We start from the raw sequence: 14,030 nt of genomic DNA on the forward strand, positions 1-14,030 counted from the left end.
TTCCTCCCCCACGCCCCCACCCCACTCGCCACCCTGGCACACGCACGCTGACCAAACCTGGTTTGGAAGTGAAAACATCAAGGGGAAAGTCTGTGGGTGGCAGCCGGAGAGATGAGTCAAAAGGGACCGGGACTTGGCAGGCCTGCCGGTGCCCCGTAGGAGTCTGGAGCGTGTGCTGTGTGTGTGCCCGCCAGGCCGGCACCTGCCCTCCCTGCCTGCACACCAGGTGGCCTTACCTACACGCCCCTCCCTCCTTAACTCTGCTCCTTCCCCGCGACCCCAACTTGGGAGTGAGTCTAGTGTGAGTCTGAGGGATGGGGGCAGGAGTCTAGAAGGAGAAGGCCCCTCTCCAGGAAGCAGGTACCAGGCAGTGTTTTCCCCAGGGACAAAGAAGGGCGCTCATGAATAAACCGACCCCCTACCCTTATTGCACCGTGAATTGCATCCTGTTCCCCATAGAGACTCAGCTAGAGGACACTGGAAGGCTCGGTTCCCCACTGATGAAAAGGCAGCCACGTGGCAGCCGTGGGTCTGGCGGCCCCAGGAGGGGGAAGAGGCAGGGGCGCGAGAAAAAGGAAAAGGAAGTCAGAAAAACCGCTACAATCACAGCCTCCGCAGAGCTCTGCCGGAAGGGGACTCAGAGTGGCTTCAGGCCCTGTGGCCACCCAGTGCGTTGCCCCCACCCTCTAGGAGCGGATGTTGAGCTCAGAGAAAGAGAGAAAGGGCCAGAAGGGGCCGCTGCATGTGGCCCCTGGTAAGGACCCCCTGCACGCCGCTGAATCCCTTCCCCCTGCTCGGAGCATCTAGAGGGGCCCTGGCAGCTTCTCCTCTTACAGGGACACCCAGCACAGAGCAGGTGGTCGCTGAATGTGGTGAATGTCGTGCCCATGACTGGTCCCAGTGGGAAGGGTCTGCCCAAGGGCAGCAGGAGAGGGTGGTGGCAGGTTCGTGGGCCTCGAGAGAAGTGAGCGATGACAAGAGTGCTTGGCAGGAGGCACACTCTTAGGGACTGGCCAGCCACCATGCCTGCATTCAGTGAGAGTGGCAGAGGCTGTCAGGGCCCCAGCCACGGCCCCTGGCCACTCCCAGTCCCGACCTGCCCACCTAAGCACCTCCATCAGCCAGCACCTGCACACAGCTGCACCAGAGCCAGCGGAGGCAGCGCCCGCCTTGCCCCAGCCAAAGACGGAGGGGAACTGGTAACAAACCCCCAATTCCAGCCCCTTCTCCCAAATGAAGTGAACGTCGCTTGGTCATGTCTGACTCTGCGACCCTATGGACTATACAGTCCATGAAATTCTCCAGGCCAGAATACTGGAGTGGGGAGCCTTCCCCTTCTCTAGGGGATCTTCCCAACCCAGGGATTGAACCCAGGTCTCCCGCATTGCAGGTGGATTCTTTACCAGCTGAGGGGTTCCAAGGCTGGGAATCTAAAGCACTTTCTCCAGAGCCCACAGTGGCCACCTGCTCTGAACACACATCTCAGTGGCTCCCTTCCCTTCCCTTCCCTTCCCCGGCTCACTCCACCTAATCCACTAAGGGGACTTCCTGAGGTCATCACCCAAGTAAACTGTCTGCCCTCACAGCCCTGTCTCAACCAAAGGGGCCTGAGGAGGGAGTTTTGACCTGAAATTGTGCAGCTAACTACAGCTTACAAAGCTATTATTAAAAGTGACAGAGTAAAATGCTGGCTGGTTATCCTAGGGAGAAGCAGAGAGGCAGGAGTGCAAGAGCCCAGTTGCAGCAGAGAGACTGGTGTGGTCGGATGCAGTGGCCAAGCATGTACCTAGAACTTTCTACCTGTGGCAGACAAGAGTGCCCTCAGAAGCAGAGTTGGCCTGATGAAGAGAAGAAACAAGGACGTGCTGGGTTGCAAGTTACATGATCAGGAAGCCTCCACTGCAGGTGTGGGGCTGGTGACATTGTTACCGGTAGCAAATGCCAATAGGACTGTACGTCCAGCGTGACTTCTGGCCCCCGGGGCTGCTCCTCGGATAGAACTACGGAACTCCGGCATTCCAGAACCTGAGCATGCCTGTCCATGCCTTCAGAAGCAAGGCTTTCATGCTCCACATTCAGAAAGAGGCACTGGGGATACCCAGGGAGGCCACTTGACCCCACACTACGAGCATGAGTTTTGAAGCAGAGAGAGCTGAAGTCCAGATCAGTTGCTCATTGGCTGCGTGACCTACAGCAGCTTCGCTTCAAAGGATCCTAGGGTCCTCGTGTGCAAAAGGAAGATAATGTCTATCTTGAAGCGTTTCTGTAAGGATTAAACGTAAAGCAACTAATTTGGCGCTCAGGAAATACTTGGTACATGCATGGTTAGATGTATGGATGTAATGGATGCCCAGAGGGACATAAAGGATTAAGGGATGGATGGATGGATATAACGGGTGGATAGATATGATGGACAGATGGGTGAATGGATGGATGCCTGGATGGATACAGTGGACGAAGTGATGGATGGATATCATGGACAGATGGATGGCTGAATGTTTACAAGGTGACAGAAGAGGGTGGTTTTCTTCAGTCTGGTCCCCACCTGGTTCAGTACCCTTTTAGGCTAAATTTAATAGCAAGAAAATGAAGGCCTATCACTCTCTAATTTTTCTGTTAGAGAAATCTGTTTCCATTTATCAGGTTGACAAATGCGAAGTAAGATCCTCCTAATGGGCCTTAGCCGTATTACCAGGGGGTCATTCCCTGAAGAGGGTAGCGGGCTAGGTCAGGAGAGAGGGTGTCCTCCTGGCTCAGTCACCAGCACCTGCGTTCCCATCGTGTGGTCGCACCACGCTCGTATCCCACTCCCCTCAAGTTCAAGTCCAGCCGACCCCAATCCCGGGGAACATGGGTCTGGGCCAGGGAGAGGAAGCGGATGCTGAACAAGAGCAGGTAGGGGGAACAGGCCAGGGCAGCTAAGCAGAAGACCAAGAACAGAGCATGGATACGTGGGCTGGGAGTGAGCAGGGATCAGAGAAAAGGGACCGAAGAGCAGAGAGAGGGTGTACTGTCTTTGGAGAAGTGGAGAAAGGAATCTGCCCTAAGAGAACAAGGAGCAGAAACGAAACACACTGAGCAACAAAGAAAGGCCATCTCCCTGCCCCATCACCCCCACTGTCCACCAGATAAAGCCCAAACTCCCCAGGCGGACACTCAGGGAACTCAGGATCCCCCTGTACTAACCAAGTCCTGGGCTCAGTGAACAGGGTCCCATCACTTTCTCCCTGACACCATCCAGACCTCCAGATGTGCCTCCTGCCCTATCCTCCTTCCACAGATTGTCTAATAATGCCTGTGTGTCTCTGGAAGGCCTGCTCCAGAGCCATCTCTTCCAGGCAGCCTACCCTGATTCCACCCTCCTCTGATTACCATTTGGAAACAATTACTTAATTGGCTCCATGACAGGCTCCGTGCCTGACACCAAGATCCAGATATAAGTAAGACAGTCCCTGTCCTCACCAGTGCTCGCAATCTAATTTGAAAAAACAACATTACTTGATAACATATACTGTATTGTACTTCTGTTTAGAATGACTGTCTCACTATGTGCTGTGCTTAGTTGCTCAGTCGTGTCTGATTCTTTGCAATCCTATGGACTGCAGCCCGCCAGGCTCCTCTGTTCATGGGATTCTTCAGGCAAGAATACTGGAGTGGGTTGCCATGCCCTCCTCCAAGGGATCTTCCCGACCCAGGGATCAAACCCAGGGATCAAACCCAGGTCTCCCACGTTGCAGGTGGATCCTTCACCATCCAAGCCACCAGGGAAGCCCTTACTATGCCTACTACCAATAAACCTGAACTGAGCACTTCCCATTTGTCAGGAAATCTTACTAAGGGCTTTACTGTGTCTTAATTCATTTGTCCTTCTCAACAACACTGGGAAGTAGGAAATATTAGTGTACCCATTTTATAAATGAGAAACTGAGGCACAGAGGAGTTACTCTGTCAAGTTTTCTCAGCTGTAGTAGAAGCTCCCCGAGGGCTGTCCCCAGGTTTTCTCTTTCTCAGCATCTCCCAGGGAGAAGGCACTCAAACCTGGCCCTTCTGGGCTTGACGTGCCTTCCTGTGGCCTGGGATGAAGGTGTTCTGGCTTTGTAGGGGGACAGCGTAATCAGAGAAAGCTGAGCCCGAGCAGGCTGGGCATGACAGGGCTCCCGGGTGGGGTGAGAGGGGAGCCAGCCTCGGCGTTCCCTTCCAGCCTCCCTCTTACCCACCTGTCCCAGTGGCCCAGCCTTGGCATTGCACAACCTTGCAGTCCCCGCAGACTGCCCTGTCCATTTGGTGAGAGGGTTGAGGTGGCACCAAAGGGGAGCCAGGCCTCATGCCCGGGATGGACGGGAACAAGGAGGTTGGGCCGGGATAAGGGAGAAGCTTTAGCTCTGCCTGATCCCATGGGGGGTCAGGGCTCGTGAGCAGATAAGTTGAGCCCCGTAGGTGTTGGTTCCAGGCACCCTCCAGGCTGGCCCGAGGGCCTGGGCACTAGGCAGAGATGGGACCCCTCAAAGCTGAGCGCTGGGCTACCCCCTTGGCAGCCTCTCCAGCCTCAGAGGCCCCTTCAGGCTGGGAAACCTGAGGAGATGGGGCAGCTCAGGACGGATTCTCAGAATAGAAGCAACAGGAGGCCTTGCTCTAGGCTGGGGATGCGGAGCCTCCAGGCCAGCCTGCGGAGCACAGGAAAAGGGGTGAGGCTCCAAGATCAGCCCTGGCCACACCTCTCCTCCACATTCCCGCGTCCTCCCGAGAAGGGGGACACTCAGTGCCACCACAGCAGGGGAACTGAGGCAAGGAGCCGCCTTCCGATCCTGGGGACTTGTTCTGCCTGCCCAGCCACCAATACCATCTAACCTCCACACTTCTCACAAGCACATGGGGACTCCAGACCCTACTCTTCTGGGATCCCCGTCCACCGTGGGGACTTGTACTTTCTAGAAAGTAGCCTACCTGGCTCCTCTAAGTTGGGCTGGGGAAAGGAAGGAGCCGGCCTTTCCCTGAGCCCTGACCCGAGGCTGGGTGTGCAGCACAGTAAGCGGTGCTGAGAGGCTGTGGACCAAGGCTGCCTGAGCTTGAACCCAGCTCCATCGCTTGCTAGCTCTGTGCCCTTGGGCGAGTTACTGCAGCCTCTCGGGGTCTCGACACCTCGATTTCCTCATGTGAAAGGGAGACAGTGCTCCCTACCCTGTATCCACAGTTGATGAGAAACCAACGCATGCACTTGGCTCCTCAAGCACCTGCATGGTGCCCGCTCCCCCGCTCAGGGCACCCCCACTCACAGCCTCACCACCAGCCCTCCCTCCTCCTCACCGGGGGCCCAGTGGCCCAGGCCCTGGCAGGGGCTGCTGAGGAGCTGACGGAGCCACTGCTGTGGACGGAGCTGGTGCCAGGCCCACGGCGGGCACCGGGCCCAGGCGTACAATGGGGCTGTGTGTGCACCCAGTGTTACCCCGGAGCAGAGATGGGCAGGCCAGCATCTGGGGTCCAGCCAAGAATTCATTTCCCTGGAGAGGGCCTCCCCACCCCCTCCCAGGCTGCTCAGTCACCTCCCTCCCCCGGGGTGGGGACAGGCACCATCCACACCCCCACCGAGCCCAGGCACTGGAATGGGGACATGCCTGGTGGCTGGCGCTGGGAAAGAGGGACTCCTGAGTCCAGCTGCCCAGACGGGGCTGCCTACTTGTGAGGCACCCGGGACCCATTATGGTGATCTGGGGCTGTGGCTACTAGGAAGGTGAAGTCTGCGGGGGCTGGAGGATATGAGAGTGGTCAGCTGGGACCCCTCCCCGTCATATGGAAGGAGGGCCTCCCTGCTCCTCCCAGGGCCCAGAGCCTCAGGAGAGGAGTCGGCTAGTTCCCCGGGGGAATGAGTCACCGGCAGTGGCTGCAGCCAAGACTGCCGAGCCGGGAGCCAGTGGGCAGGTGGAGCCTCTCCTCAACCCTCCCCGCGGGTCTCCTCCGGCTGGAAAACCACTCGGCCGGTGCGGGGTGCTGACCACGGCGTCCCAGGCTGGGCCTCCGGAGGACACTTCCTCTGCTCAGAGGATTAGCTGTACTAGGCCTGGGGGTGCACCGACTCCTAGAGCGGCAGGCACGGACCACTCGCCTCCCCTCCCCCGCCCACACAGGATGCCATGGAGAGAAGAGTCAGAATGCAGGTCAAGGCAGCCCCCCCAAAACCCTGAGTGAGACACAGGGTCTGAGGCGAGGGAGGAGGGGGACACGGGCCTCTGGTGAGTGAGGAAGAGGGGAGGAAGGCCAGGCCACCCTCTACCTCAGGCTGTGCCTAAAGTGGGGAGCTGGGGAGGGGCGCCCTTGCATGAAGTCACTTTCCACTCTCCTCAGAGCTCAGGAAGCTCCCAGCAACAGGAGATAACCGCCCCAGCCCGAGGCTGGCCGGACCCACACACCCTCTCACGTCCAGTCATAACGACACAAATGTGTCCCTGTGGGCTGCCGCCCACGCCTGCAGCGGGTCACACACAAAAGTCACGGTGGCGGCCCCAGCCCAGCGGACACACTTGGATGCCCACCCTTCCTCTCACACCCACGGGTCCCTGCCTCCCCGCCCAAGCCCCCGCCCAGGCCCATCACACCCTGAAGGCCCCGTCAGAGCACCGCAGCTGCCCTACCCTCGCCTCAGACCCTGAGGACCACCTCTCCCCCCGCCACTGGTGAGAGGGGCTGGACCTTCTGGGCATGCACGACCTGCCCTGAGAACAGAGGCTGAGACACCGGAAGGGGCCTCCCAAGCTGAGCCCACCATCCTCTTTTCACCCGTGAAGAAACTGAGGCTCAGGTTGGGGAAGTGTCTTTGTTTAAGGTTATGGGCAGGGCTGGGGGAGCTTAAGGCTGGCCGAACGAAGCAGAGAACAGGGAAGGCAGAGTGAAGGGCGAAAAGAAGAGGAAGGGGATAGACTTCCCTAGTGGCATAGTGGATGAGAGTCCGCCTGTCAGTGCAGGGGACACAGGTTCGATCCCTGATCCGGGAAGATCCCACACATGCCACAGAGCAATTAAGCCCGTGGGCCAGAACTGCTGAGCCTATGCGCCTAGAAACTCATGCTCTGCAACCAGAGAAGCCGCAATGAGCAGCCTACGCACGGCAACGAAGAACAGCCCTCACTCACCACTAGAGAAAGTCCGCGTACAGCAACGAAGACTCAGCACAGCCAGAAATAAATAAATAAAGATTAACTAAAACACAAAAAAGAGGAAGGGGGATCTGCCACCCTCTCAGAGGTGCAGCTGTCCGGGGGCGCTGTGGTGCCACTTCATTCATTCCTTTCACATATTCTCGAGTGTTTACTAGGAACATGACTGCACTGTGGCCAGGGCCCCTCTGCCCAGTCTCAGCCCGCGCTCCCCCCGGGCAGAGTTTGCTGGTGAGGCTGAGTATTGTCTTCAGGGCCCCACGTCCCATAGACAGCGAGGCAGGGCAGCACTCAAACCTCTCCCCCCAGGCACAGCCTGGCAGCCCCCGCTCCACCCCCATGCCTCACGGGGAGCTCCAGCACCCTCTGGAAATCAGGGCCCACGGCCCAGCGCACCTCCAGAGTCAGTGCCAAGTCACACAACAAGGAGCCTAGGAGGTCACCCCTCTCAGAGACTCCCAGGCTGATTTCAACAGCAGAACCCGCTTTTCAGACAAAGTTTACCTGGAACTTTGATAGCTAAACATGAGAATGAAGCAGTTCTGTGGGGAGTAGAAAGGGCCAGATTACCTGGCCTCTAACCTGGGGCTTCCCCTTCCCCAGCGCCCCTCTGCCTAGTCCTTCCCCAAGGCACCCCCAGGGATTCTGAGAAAGAGTCTAGAACTCAGAGTTTTCTCCAGCCACTGTGTTACAGAAACCTGGGGGGAAGTTACGTGTGTGGATCACCCAGGCTCATGGAGAGCTAGGACCCCAGCCCCCACACTCCAAACCTCCAGGCCAAGCTCTCCTCCAGGACCCTCATGGCACCCGATCCCTCACATAGGAAAAAGGACACAGCAAAAAAAAAAAAAAAAAAAGGAAGAAAAGTCTCATGGGTTCAGATCCTCTTGTGTACCCAGCGCTGGGCAAAATGCCCCCACAAACATCAAATGCTTTATTTTTCATAACTCTATAGCCTACCTAGTATCATCTTTGTCTTGTAGATTAAAAAAAAAAAAAAAGAAAAAATGGACATTCAGAGAAGTTAAGTGACTCACCCAACCTGTGAAGGGCAAAGCCCACATTCCAACTCACCTGTGTGCCCTAATCCCTCGGGGCAGCTTGGCAGAAACCACCCCATCATGATGCCCTGGTACTACCCCTCCCTCTGCGCCCCATCCCAAGCTTCACCTCACTCAGTTGACACGCCTCCTTCCCCAGCCCAAGGCACAGGCAGAGCTTCTCGCTAGTAACAGTGACATTAGCAACAGTGAGAAAGCCACCAGCTCCCTGCGCCACAGCGCTCACTAGGCAAGCTCTTCGGCCATTATCCTACCTCACCCTTACAACACCCTACTCCCACTCCCATCTCACAGAGGAGGAAACTGAGGCACAGAGAGGCTGATGACTTGCCCAAGGCCACACAGCTAAGGAAGTCGCAAAGCCAGGGCTTGAGCCCAGGCAGTCTGGCCCCGAGCCTGCACACCTCACCCCTGGGCACTGTCGTTCCCTACAATGTCTACAGCTCCTCCACAGTGGTCGCTGTAACAAGTGCCCCAGCTGGGGGCTAGCCCTCCTCCCCCGAGGCCCTTCTCTTCAGGGATCAGAGGCCAACTGGCACCCCTGAGGGACGGACAGGGGAACGCCTACCTGGGGAGCACCATCAGCTCACTCACTCTCTGGCTGGATGGTAACCCTCATCCCACCTTCCAACCCCCATCCCTAACAGTTGTGGGCCCGCCCTCAACACTCAAGCATGAATAGGAAACCTACTGCGTGCCCAGCTTCAAGCAATGGGCAGGTGCAGAAAGCAGTGTCCTCACTGTCTGGCCAGAGGCTTGGGTCCCCAGTCATGCCCAAAGGGGTCGCCCCTGCCACCCCCAACCCCCTTCAGCACTGGCTGCACCAGATGTTGGCAACACTTAGAAACAGGGCTAAAAATAGTCTCTCTAATGAGTCAGTGCTAAGAATAACCCGGGCAAACAGCCCTCTGGGTGAGGACATGCTGCCAGGGAGGCACCACCTCCTCCCACCTCCCCAGCCAGCCTGGTCCACGCCCCAGCCTATCCCTCAGCGCCCACCGCAGCCAGCAGAGAGCCTGGGATGTTTACACCCCCTCTGCTGAGTGGAGGGAGATGCAGGCACGCACACACACGCTCCCTGACTGAAGGGGAAGGGGCATCAAACGAGCAGGCGGACTCCAGAGACCCACCCTCTCAAGGCAGAACTGACCCGAAGCACGGAGACACTTGAGTGTCTTTCCCAATTCTAACAACAACCCCCCACAGGACACTAAGAGGCCACGCTCCCAACTCCCCTCCCCTGCCTTCATGCCTCCTCTGTGAAACGGGTCTCTAGCATCACTCAGACCGGTCACCAGCGGAACTGGGAGCAGACAGGACCAGCATTATCCTAACGGGCAGATGTCAAACATGGGGGACGAATTGGACCTGGGGAGTCAGAACCACATCAGATCCCATGACCAGGGGCCCCCTCATTTCTTCCCTGTTCTTCCCCAAAATGATCAGAATTGCTAGACTCATGGACATCTGGACATGAATTGCAGGTGAACAGAGCACATTCGCACGATGTCAGAGCCAAACCTCTCACCTGCAGGTGAGGGACAAGGTGACGAGCATCACTCTGCAGCTGAGGAGACCGAGGCTCAGAAAACAGAATTAACTTGCGAGGAGCTGCTCAGCTGGGGTGGCGCCTTACTGCCGTCTGCCAGCCCAGAAGCATCACCCAGGAGGCCGGGTGCTGGGCACAACCCCATCACCCAGCAAGGCCCAGAAGGAACAGGATACACTCTATTGCTGCTGGGAGAGAGAGGGAAGGGGCCAGAAAAAGGTGAAGCTCCTTCAGGAAGAAAGCAGAACAGAGGAAGGAGGGAAAGAAGCGGATGTCCTGGCCATGGAGTCAGGAGCCCTGGCATCTAGTCACACAGCTCAGTTATAGATAACTGGGAAACGGAAACGATAACATGGGAAATTTCCCATGATCTGGGAAAACCATTTCTTAGCCTTCCCTCCAGGACTCAGTTTCTCCATCTGGAAAATGGAGCTTTGAACAGCAGGCCATTGAGATATCTGGAAGTACATCATGACCACACATGGGGGTTGCATAATGAATATTAGCATATCGAAGGCTCTAACAAGTCCTGTAGCAAAGAAATTCATCCCCCCACCTTTTTTTTTAACTCACACTCTCCCAAACCTGCTGGATCACCAAACCCTTCCACAGAATGCATCTTGAGAAACTCTGGAGTTGGATCTGGGGTCAGCACTTCAAAGGTCTGCACAAGCCAGAAGGAAACAAAAGCTTGAAGCCTGCCCAGACAAAATACATCAGGACCTGCAGGCAGCCCCAAACCCTGAAAAACTCCTGGTAGCTCTGGGCGCTCAAGAGTCTAGGATCTCTGTTCTCTGGAGGCCTCCCTCATGACCCATCCAGGGTTTTGATTCCATCTGATCCTCAGCAATCCTCTTGAGAAGGATAGAGAAGGGGTTAGTATTCCATGTCACACAGCTGGAAAGACTGGGACCCAAGAGACCAGAGAACTCGCCCAGGGCCACATAGTTGGTCTTTGGTGCAGACAGGAGAAACAGTGTCCTAAGTACTAAGCACTTGACCTCCATGATCCCACGTAATTCTCCCAACAACCCTTTGAGGAGGGCACTGGGGTTCTGCCCATTTCATTGAGCAAGAAACGAATGGGCAAAGAAGTTCAGGCTCACATCCGAGGAAGGTCACACAGCTGGCAAGTGCTACTGCCTGGGTTTCAACCCTGGTATCCTGAATCCAGAACTCAAGCCCTCAGCCCAGCCCTGCCACTCACTAGTTAGCAAGAGAGATTTCACCATTCTGAGCCTCCGTTTCCTCACGGGATGTATAAAAAAACTTGGGCGTTAGGTTATTGCGAGGATGAAATCTGCAAATATACAAAAGCGCTTAGCACAGTGTCTGGCATACAGTAGGTACTCAATATGCATGACCTCTCATTAAATACCACATCCTCCTATGGGAGTACATGCCTGAGCCTCAGGGCTCTGGGCTCCGCAGGCTCAAAGCCACCCATAGCTTTCTGGAAATTGACTTCTACCAAGTCCCAGGGCGCACCCCTCCACATGGTCTCACAGTCCAAGCTGGGGTTCCTTGGGTACCCTATGTAGGTGGGGGCTCTAGCGGCTGGGTTTCCCAGCCTGGGTCTCATCCTCTGGGGCCCCTAACTGGCCATCTCCCCCTCAGATCCGGGGATATCCCCAGTTCACCATGGGTCACAGGCCTCTCCCCACCCTTGCCCCAGGTCACGGGTTGGGAAGGTAGGGGCTCTCCAGCTAGGCAGCTGATACCCTCATGACCTGCCTGAGCCTTCCCAGCCTTAGAGACAAGAGTTACAACCCACCCAGAGTTCGCCACACTTCCTGTAGCTGCTCATCCCCGTGAGGTCACAAGATGGGCATCACCACCCAGTCGGCTGGCTGCTCAGGGATTCGTGTGCCCACTTTACAGACAAAGAAATGGAGTCCCCGACTTATCCTGGGCAGAGATCTAAGTCATAGAAAGTCTTCTGGCTCCTGGACCAGGACTCAGGGCTGAGTCAGGTCTCAGGCCAGGCAGGCCCACCAGAGCCAGTAGGGGCAGCAGAAAGGAGGAGATGAAGGCTCAGAAAGCTCCCAGGGGGCCAGGGGGAAGAAGGAGAGGTCTGAGCTCTGCGCCCCACCTGTCACTGCAGACCCTGCAAGTCCTGAGGTCCGGGAGCACCCCTAAACCCGAGTCCTCCTCTGCCCCACCCCAGCAAGGAAAAACGTGCCCAGCCCGACCTCAGACAACCCTCACCCTCACCTCTGGCGAGGTCTGGCTCTGCGCCCTCCACTGACAGGGAGCCTCCATTGGGGGGCGTGCTCTCTATCTCCAGATCCCAAGTCAACCACTCACCCTAGGCACTGCTTCCTCTCACTGTTCCCACAAGCACATGTCATCACCCAGGAAGCCCTACCTGACCACCCCCAGCCCTTTGTCTCTGCTGACCCCACAGGGCCGGCTCACCCAGCCACTTTGCTAAGATCTGGGCCCTGAACCCCCGTCCCCCCATTCTGGCTCCCACATGTGGAACTTGGTCTCACACTGAGTAGATGCTCCATAAACATCACTACATGGAGGGAGATCATCTCGCAGGCAGTGACTCCAAATATTTTGACCCTGACTCACAGAAAAGTATATTTTATTTGACCCAGTATACACACACACACGCACACAGCCCGGAGTGCGTATTCACATGTACGTGAAACCCCCCAAAGTTGTACAAAACAGCACTCACCAGCACTGTGCATTACACTTGGATGTTTCCTGTCATTCTTTTTCATTTAATTTATTACTTCCTTTTCATTTCATTTTCACTGAGACCCAGTAAGCTGACTTCATGGCCTGATTAGGGTCCAAACAGCAGCCCTGATCCACAATTCAGAGAACAGCCCTCCAAGGAAATCCACGTAGCCCCGCTCCCAGCCTGGCACACAACCCTCCATGCAACAGGTGCCCAAGAGAGCCATCCATTTGGCGGGCACTGACTCTGGCCAGGCCTGTGCTAAGCATTTTATTACAGTATCTCATTTCATCCTCCCCATCATCTTAGGAGGAAGGGACTGTAAGGAATTCTACATGTGAGGAAACTGAGGCCAAGGTCACAGGCTCAGGCAGGAGTCAAAGCCAGGGCCGCCGAATCTGGAGCCACGTGCTTAACCATCCTGCCCCATCCTGCCCTCCGGGTGAGTGGCCTTTAAACCCAGAGAGCTCCACCTAAGGAAGTCTACTCCCTTCAACTATAAGAAAGCCATTTCCTATATCAGTGTCATTCTTTATATTTGTTGACTGTGAGATTGGAGATGGTACAGGGAGAAGACAGTGCTCCCAGCTGGAGCTGATGAGCAGCAAGGCCAGCCCCCCATCTTCCTCTCAGTGCACCCTGCTCCTTGGAAGAAAAGCAATGACAAACCCAGCAGTTAAAACAGCGGAGACCTTTTGCCTACAGAAGTCCATAGTCACAGCTATGTTGTCATGCACAGTTGTGAGAGCTGGACCATAAAGAAGGTTGAGGCCAAAGAACTGATGCTTTCTAATTGTGGTGCTGGAGAAGGTTCTTGAGAGCCCCTTGGACTGCAAGGAGATCAAACCAGTCAATCTTAATGGAAATCAACCCTGACTATTCATTGGAGGGACTGATGATAAAGCTGAAGCTCCAATACTGTGGCCCTGATGCCAAGGGCTGACTCATTGGAAAAGACCCTGATGCTGGGAAAGATTGAAGGCAGGAGGAGAAGGGGATGACAGAGGATGAGATGGTTGGATGGCATCACTGACTCAATGGACATGAGTTTGAGCAAATTCCGGAAGATAGTAAAGGACAGGGAAGCCTGGCATGCTACAGTTCATAGGGTCTCAAAGAGTCGGCTATGACTTAGCTACTAAACAACAGCTGTTGTGGAGAGAGCCCTGGAAACAGGATCGCTTGTTATTACCCGCAGTCTACATGCCTAATCCTTGCCATCAGAAAGAATCAGCGTGAATCTGGTGTTTTGCTGTTTGCACACAAACATGCTCACATACCGTATGATGTATACTCGCGCCACGTGCATTAAGTCTTTTAACCCTCAGGATGAATACACACGCTGGGCCCTGTGACTCTCATCTCCATTTGACAGAAGAGGAGACTGAGGCACCAGCATCACACAGCTGCAAAAGCAGCAAGGACAGGAATCGAGCCCAGACTGACCTTCAGCGTCTGCTCTCAATTCTGACGTCAGCGAGGAGCTCCTGCAGCCTGGCCACAGCCCACTAAGCACATCACGCCTATTCCCTTCTCACCCGAGCCTCGAGCCTCGCACGCATCTGGGAGACAGCAGA

General features: G+C 55.9%; 1 protein-coding gene across 1 annotated transcript in view; it reads right to left on the bottom strand.

The window, feature by feature from the left end:
* TFEB (transcription factor EB) overlaps positions 1–14,030 on the bottom strand; it is a 46,987-nt gene that overhangs the window by 20,720 nt on the left and 12,237 nt on the right. The gene's annotated exons all lie outside the window — the stretch shown is intronic.

Source organism: Capricornis sumatraensis, chromosome 22, assembly GCF_032405125.1.
Source record: "Capricornis sumatraensis isolate serow.1 chromosome 22, serow.2, whole genome shotgun sequence".
Taxonomy (NCBI): domain Eukaryota; kingdom Metazoa; phylum Chordata; class Mammalia; order Artiodactyla; family Bovidae; genus Capricornis; species Capricornis sumatraensis.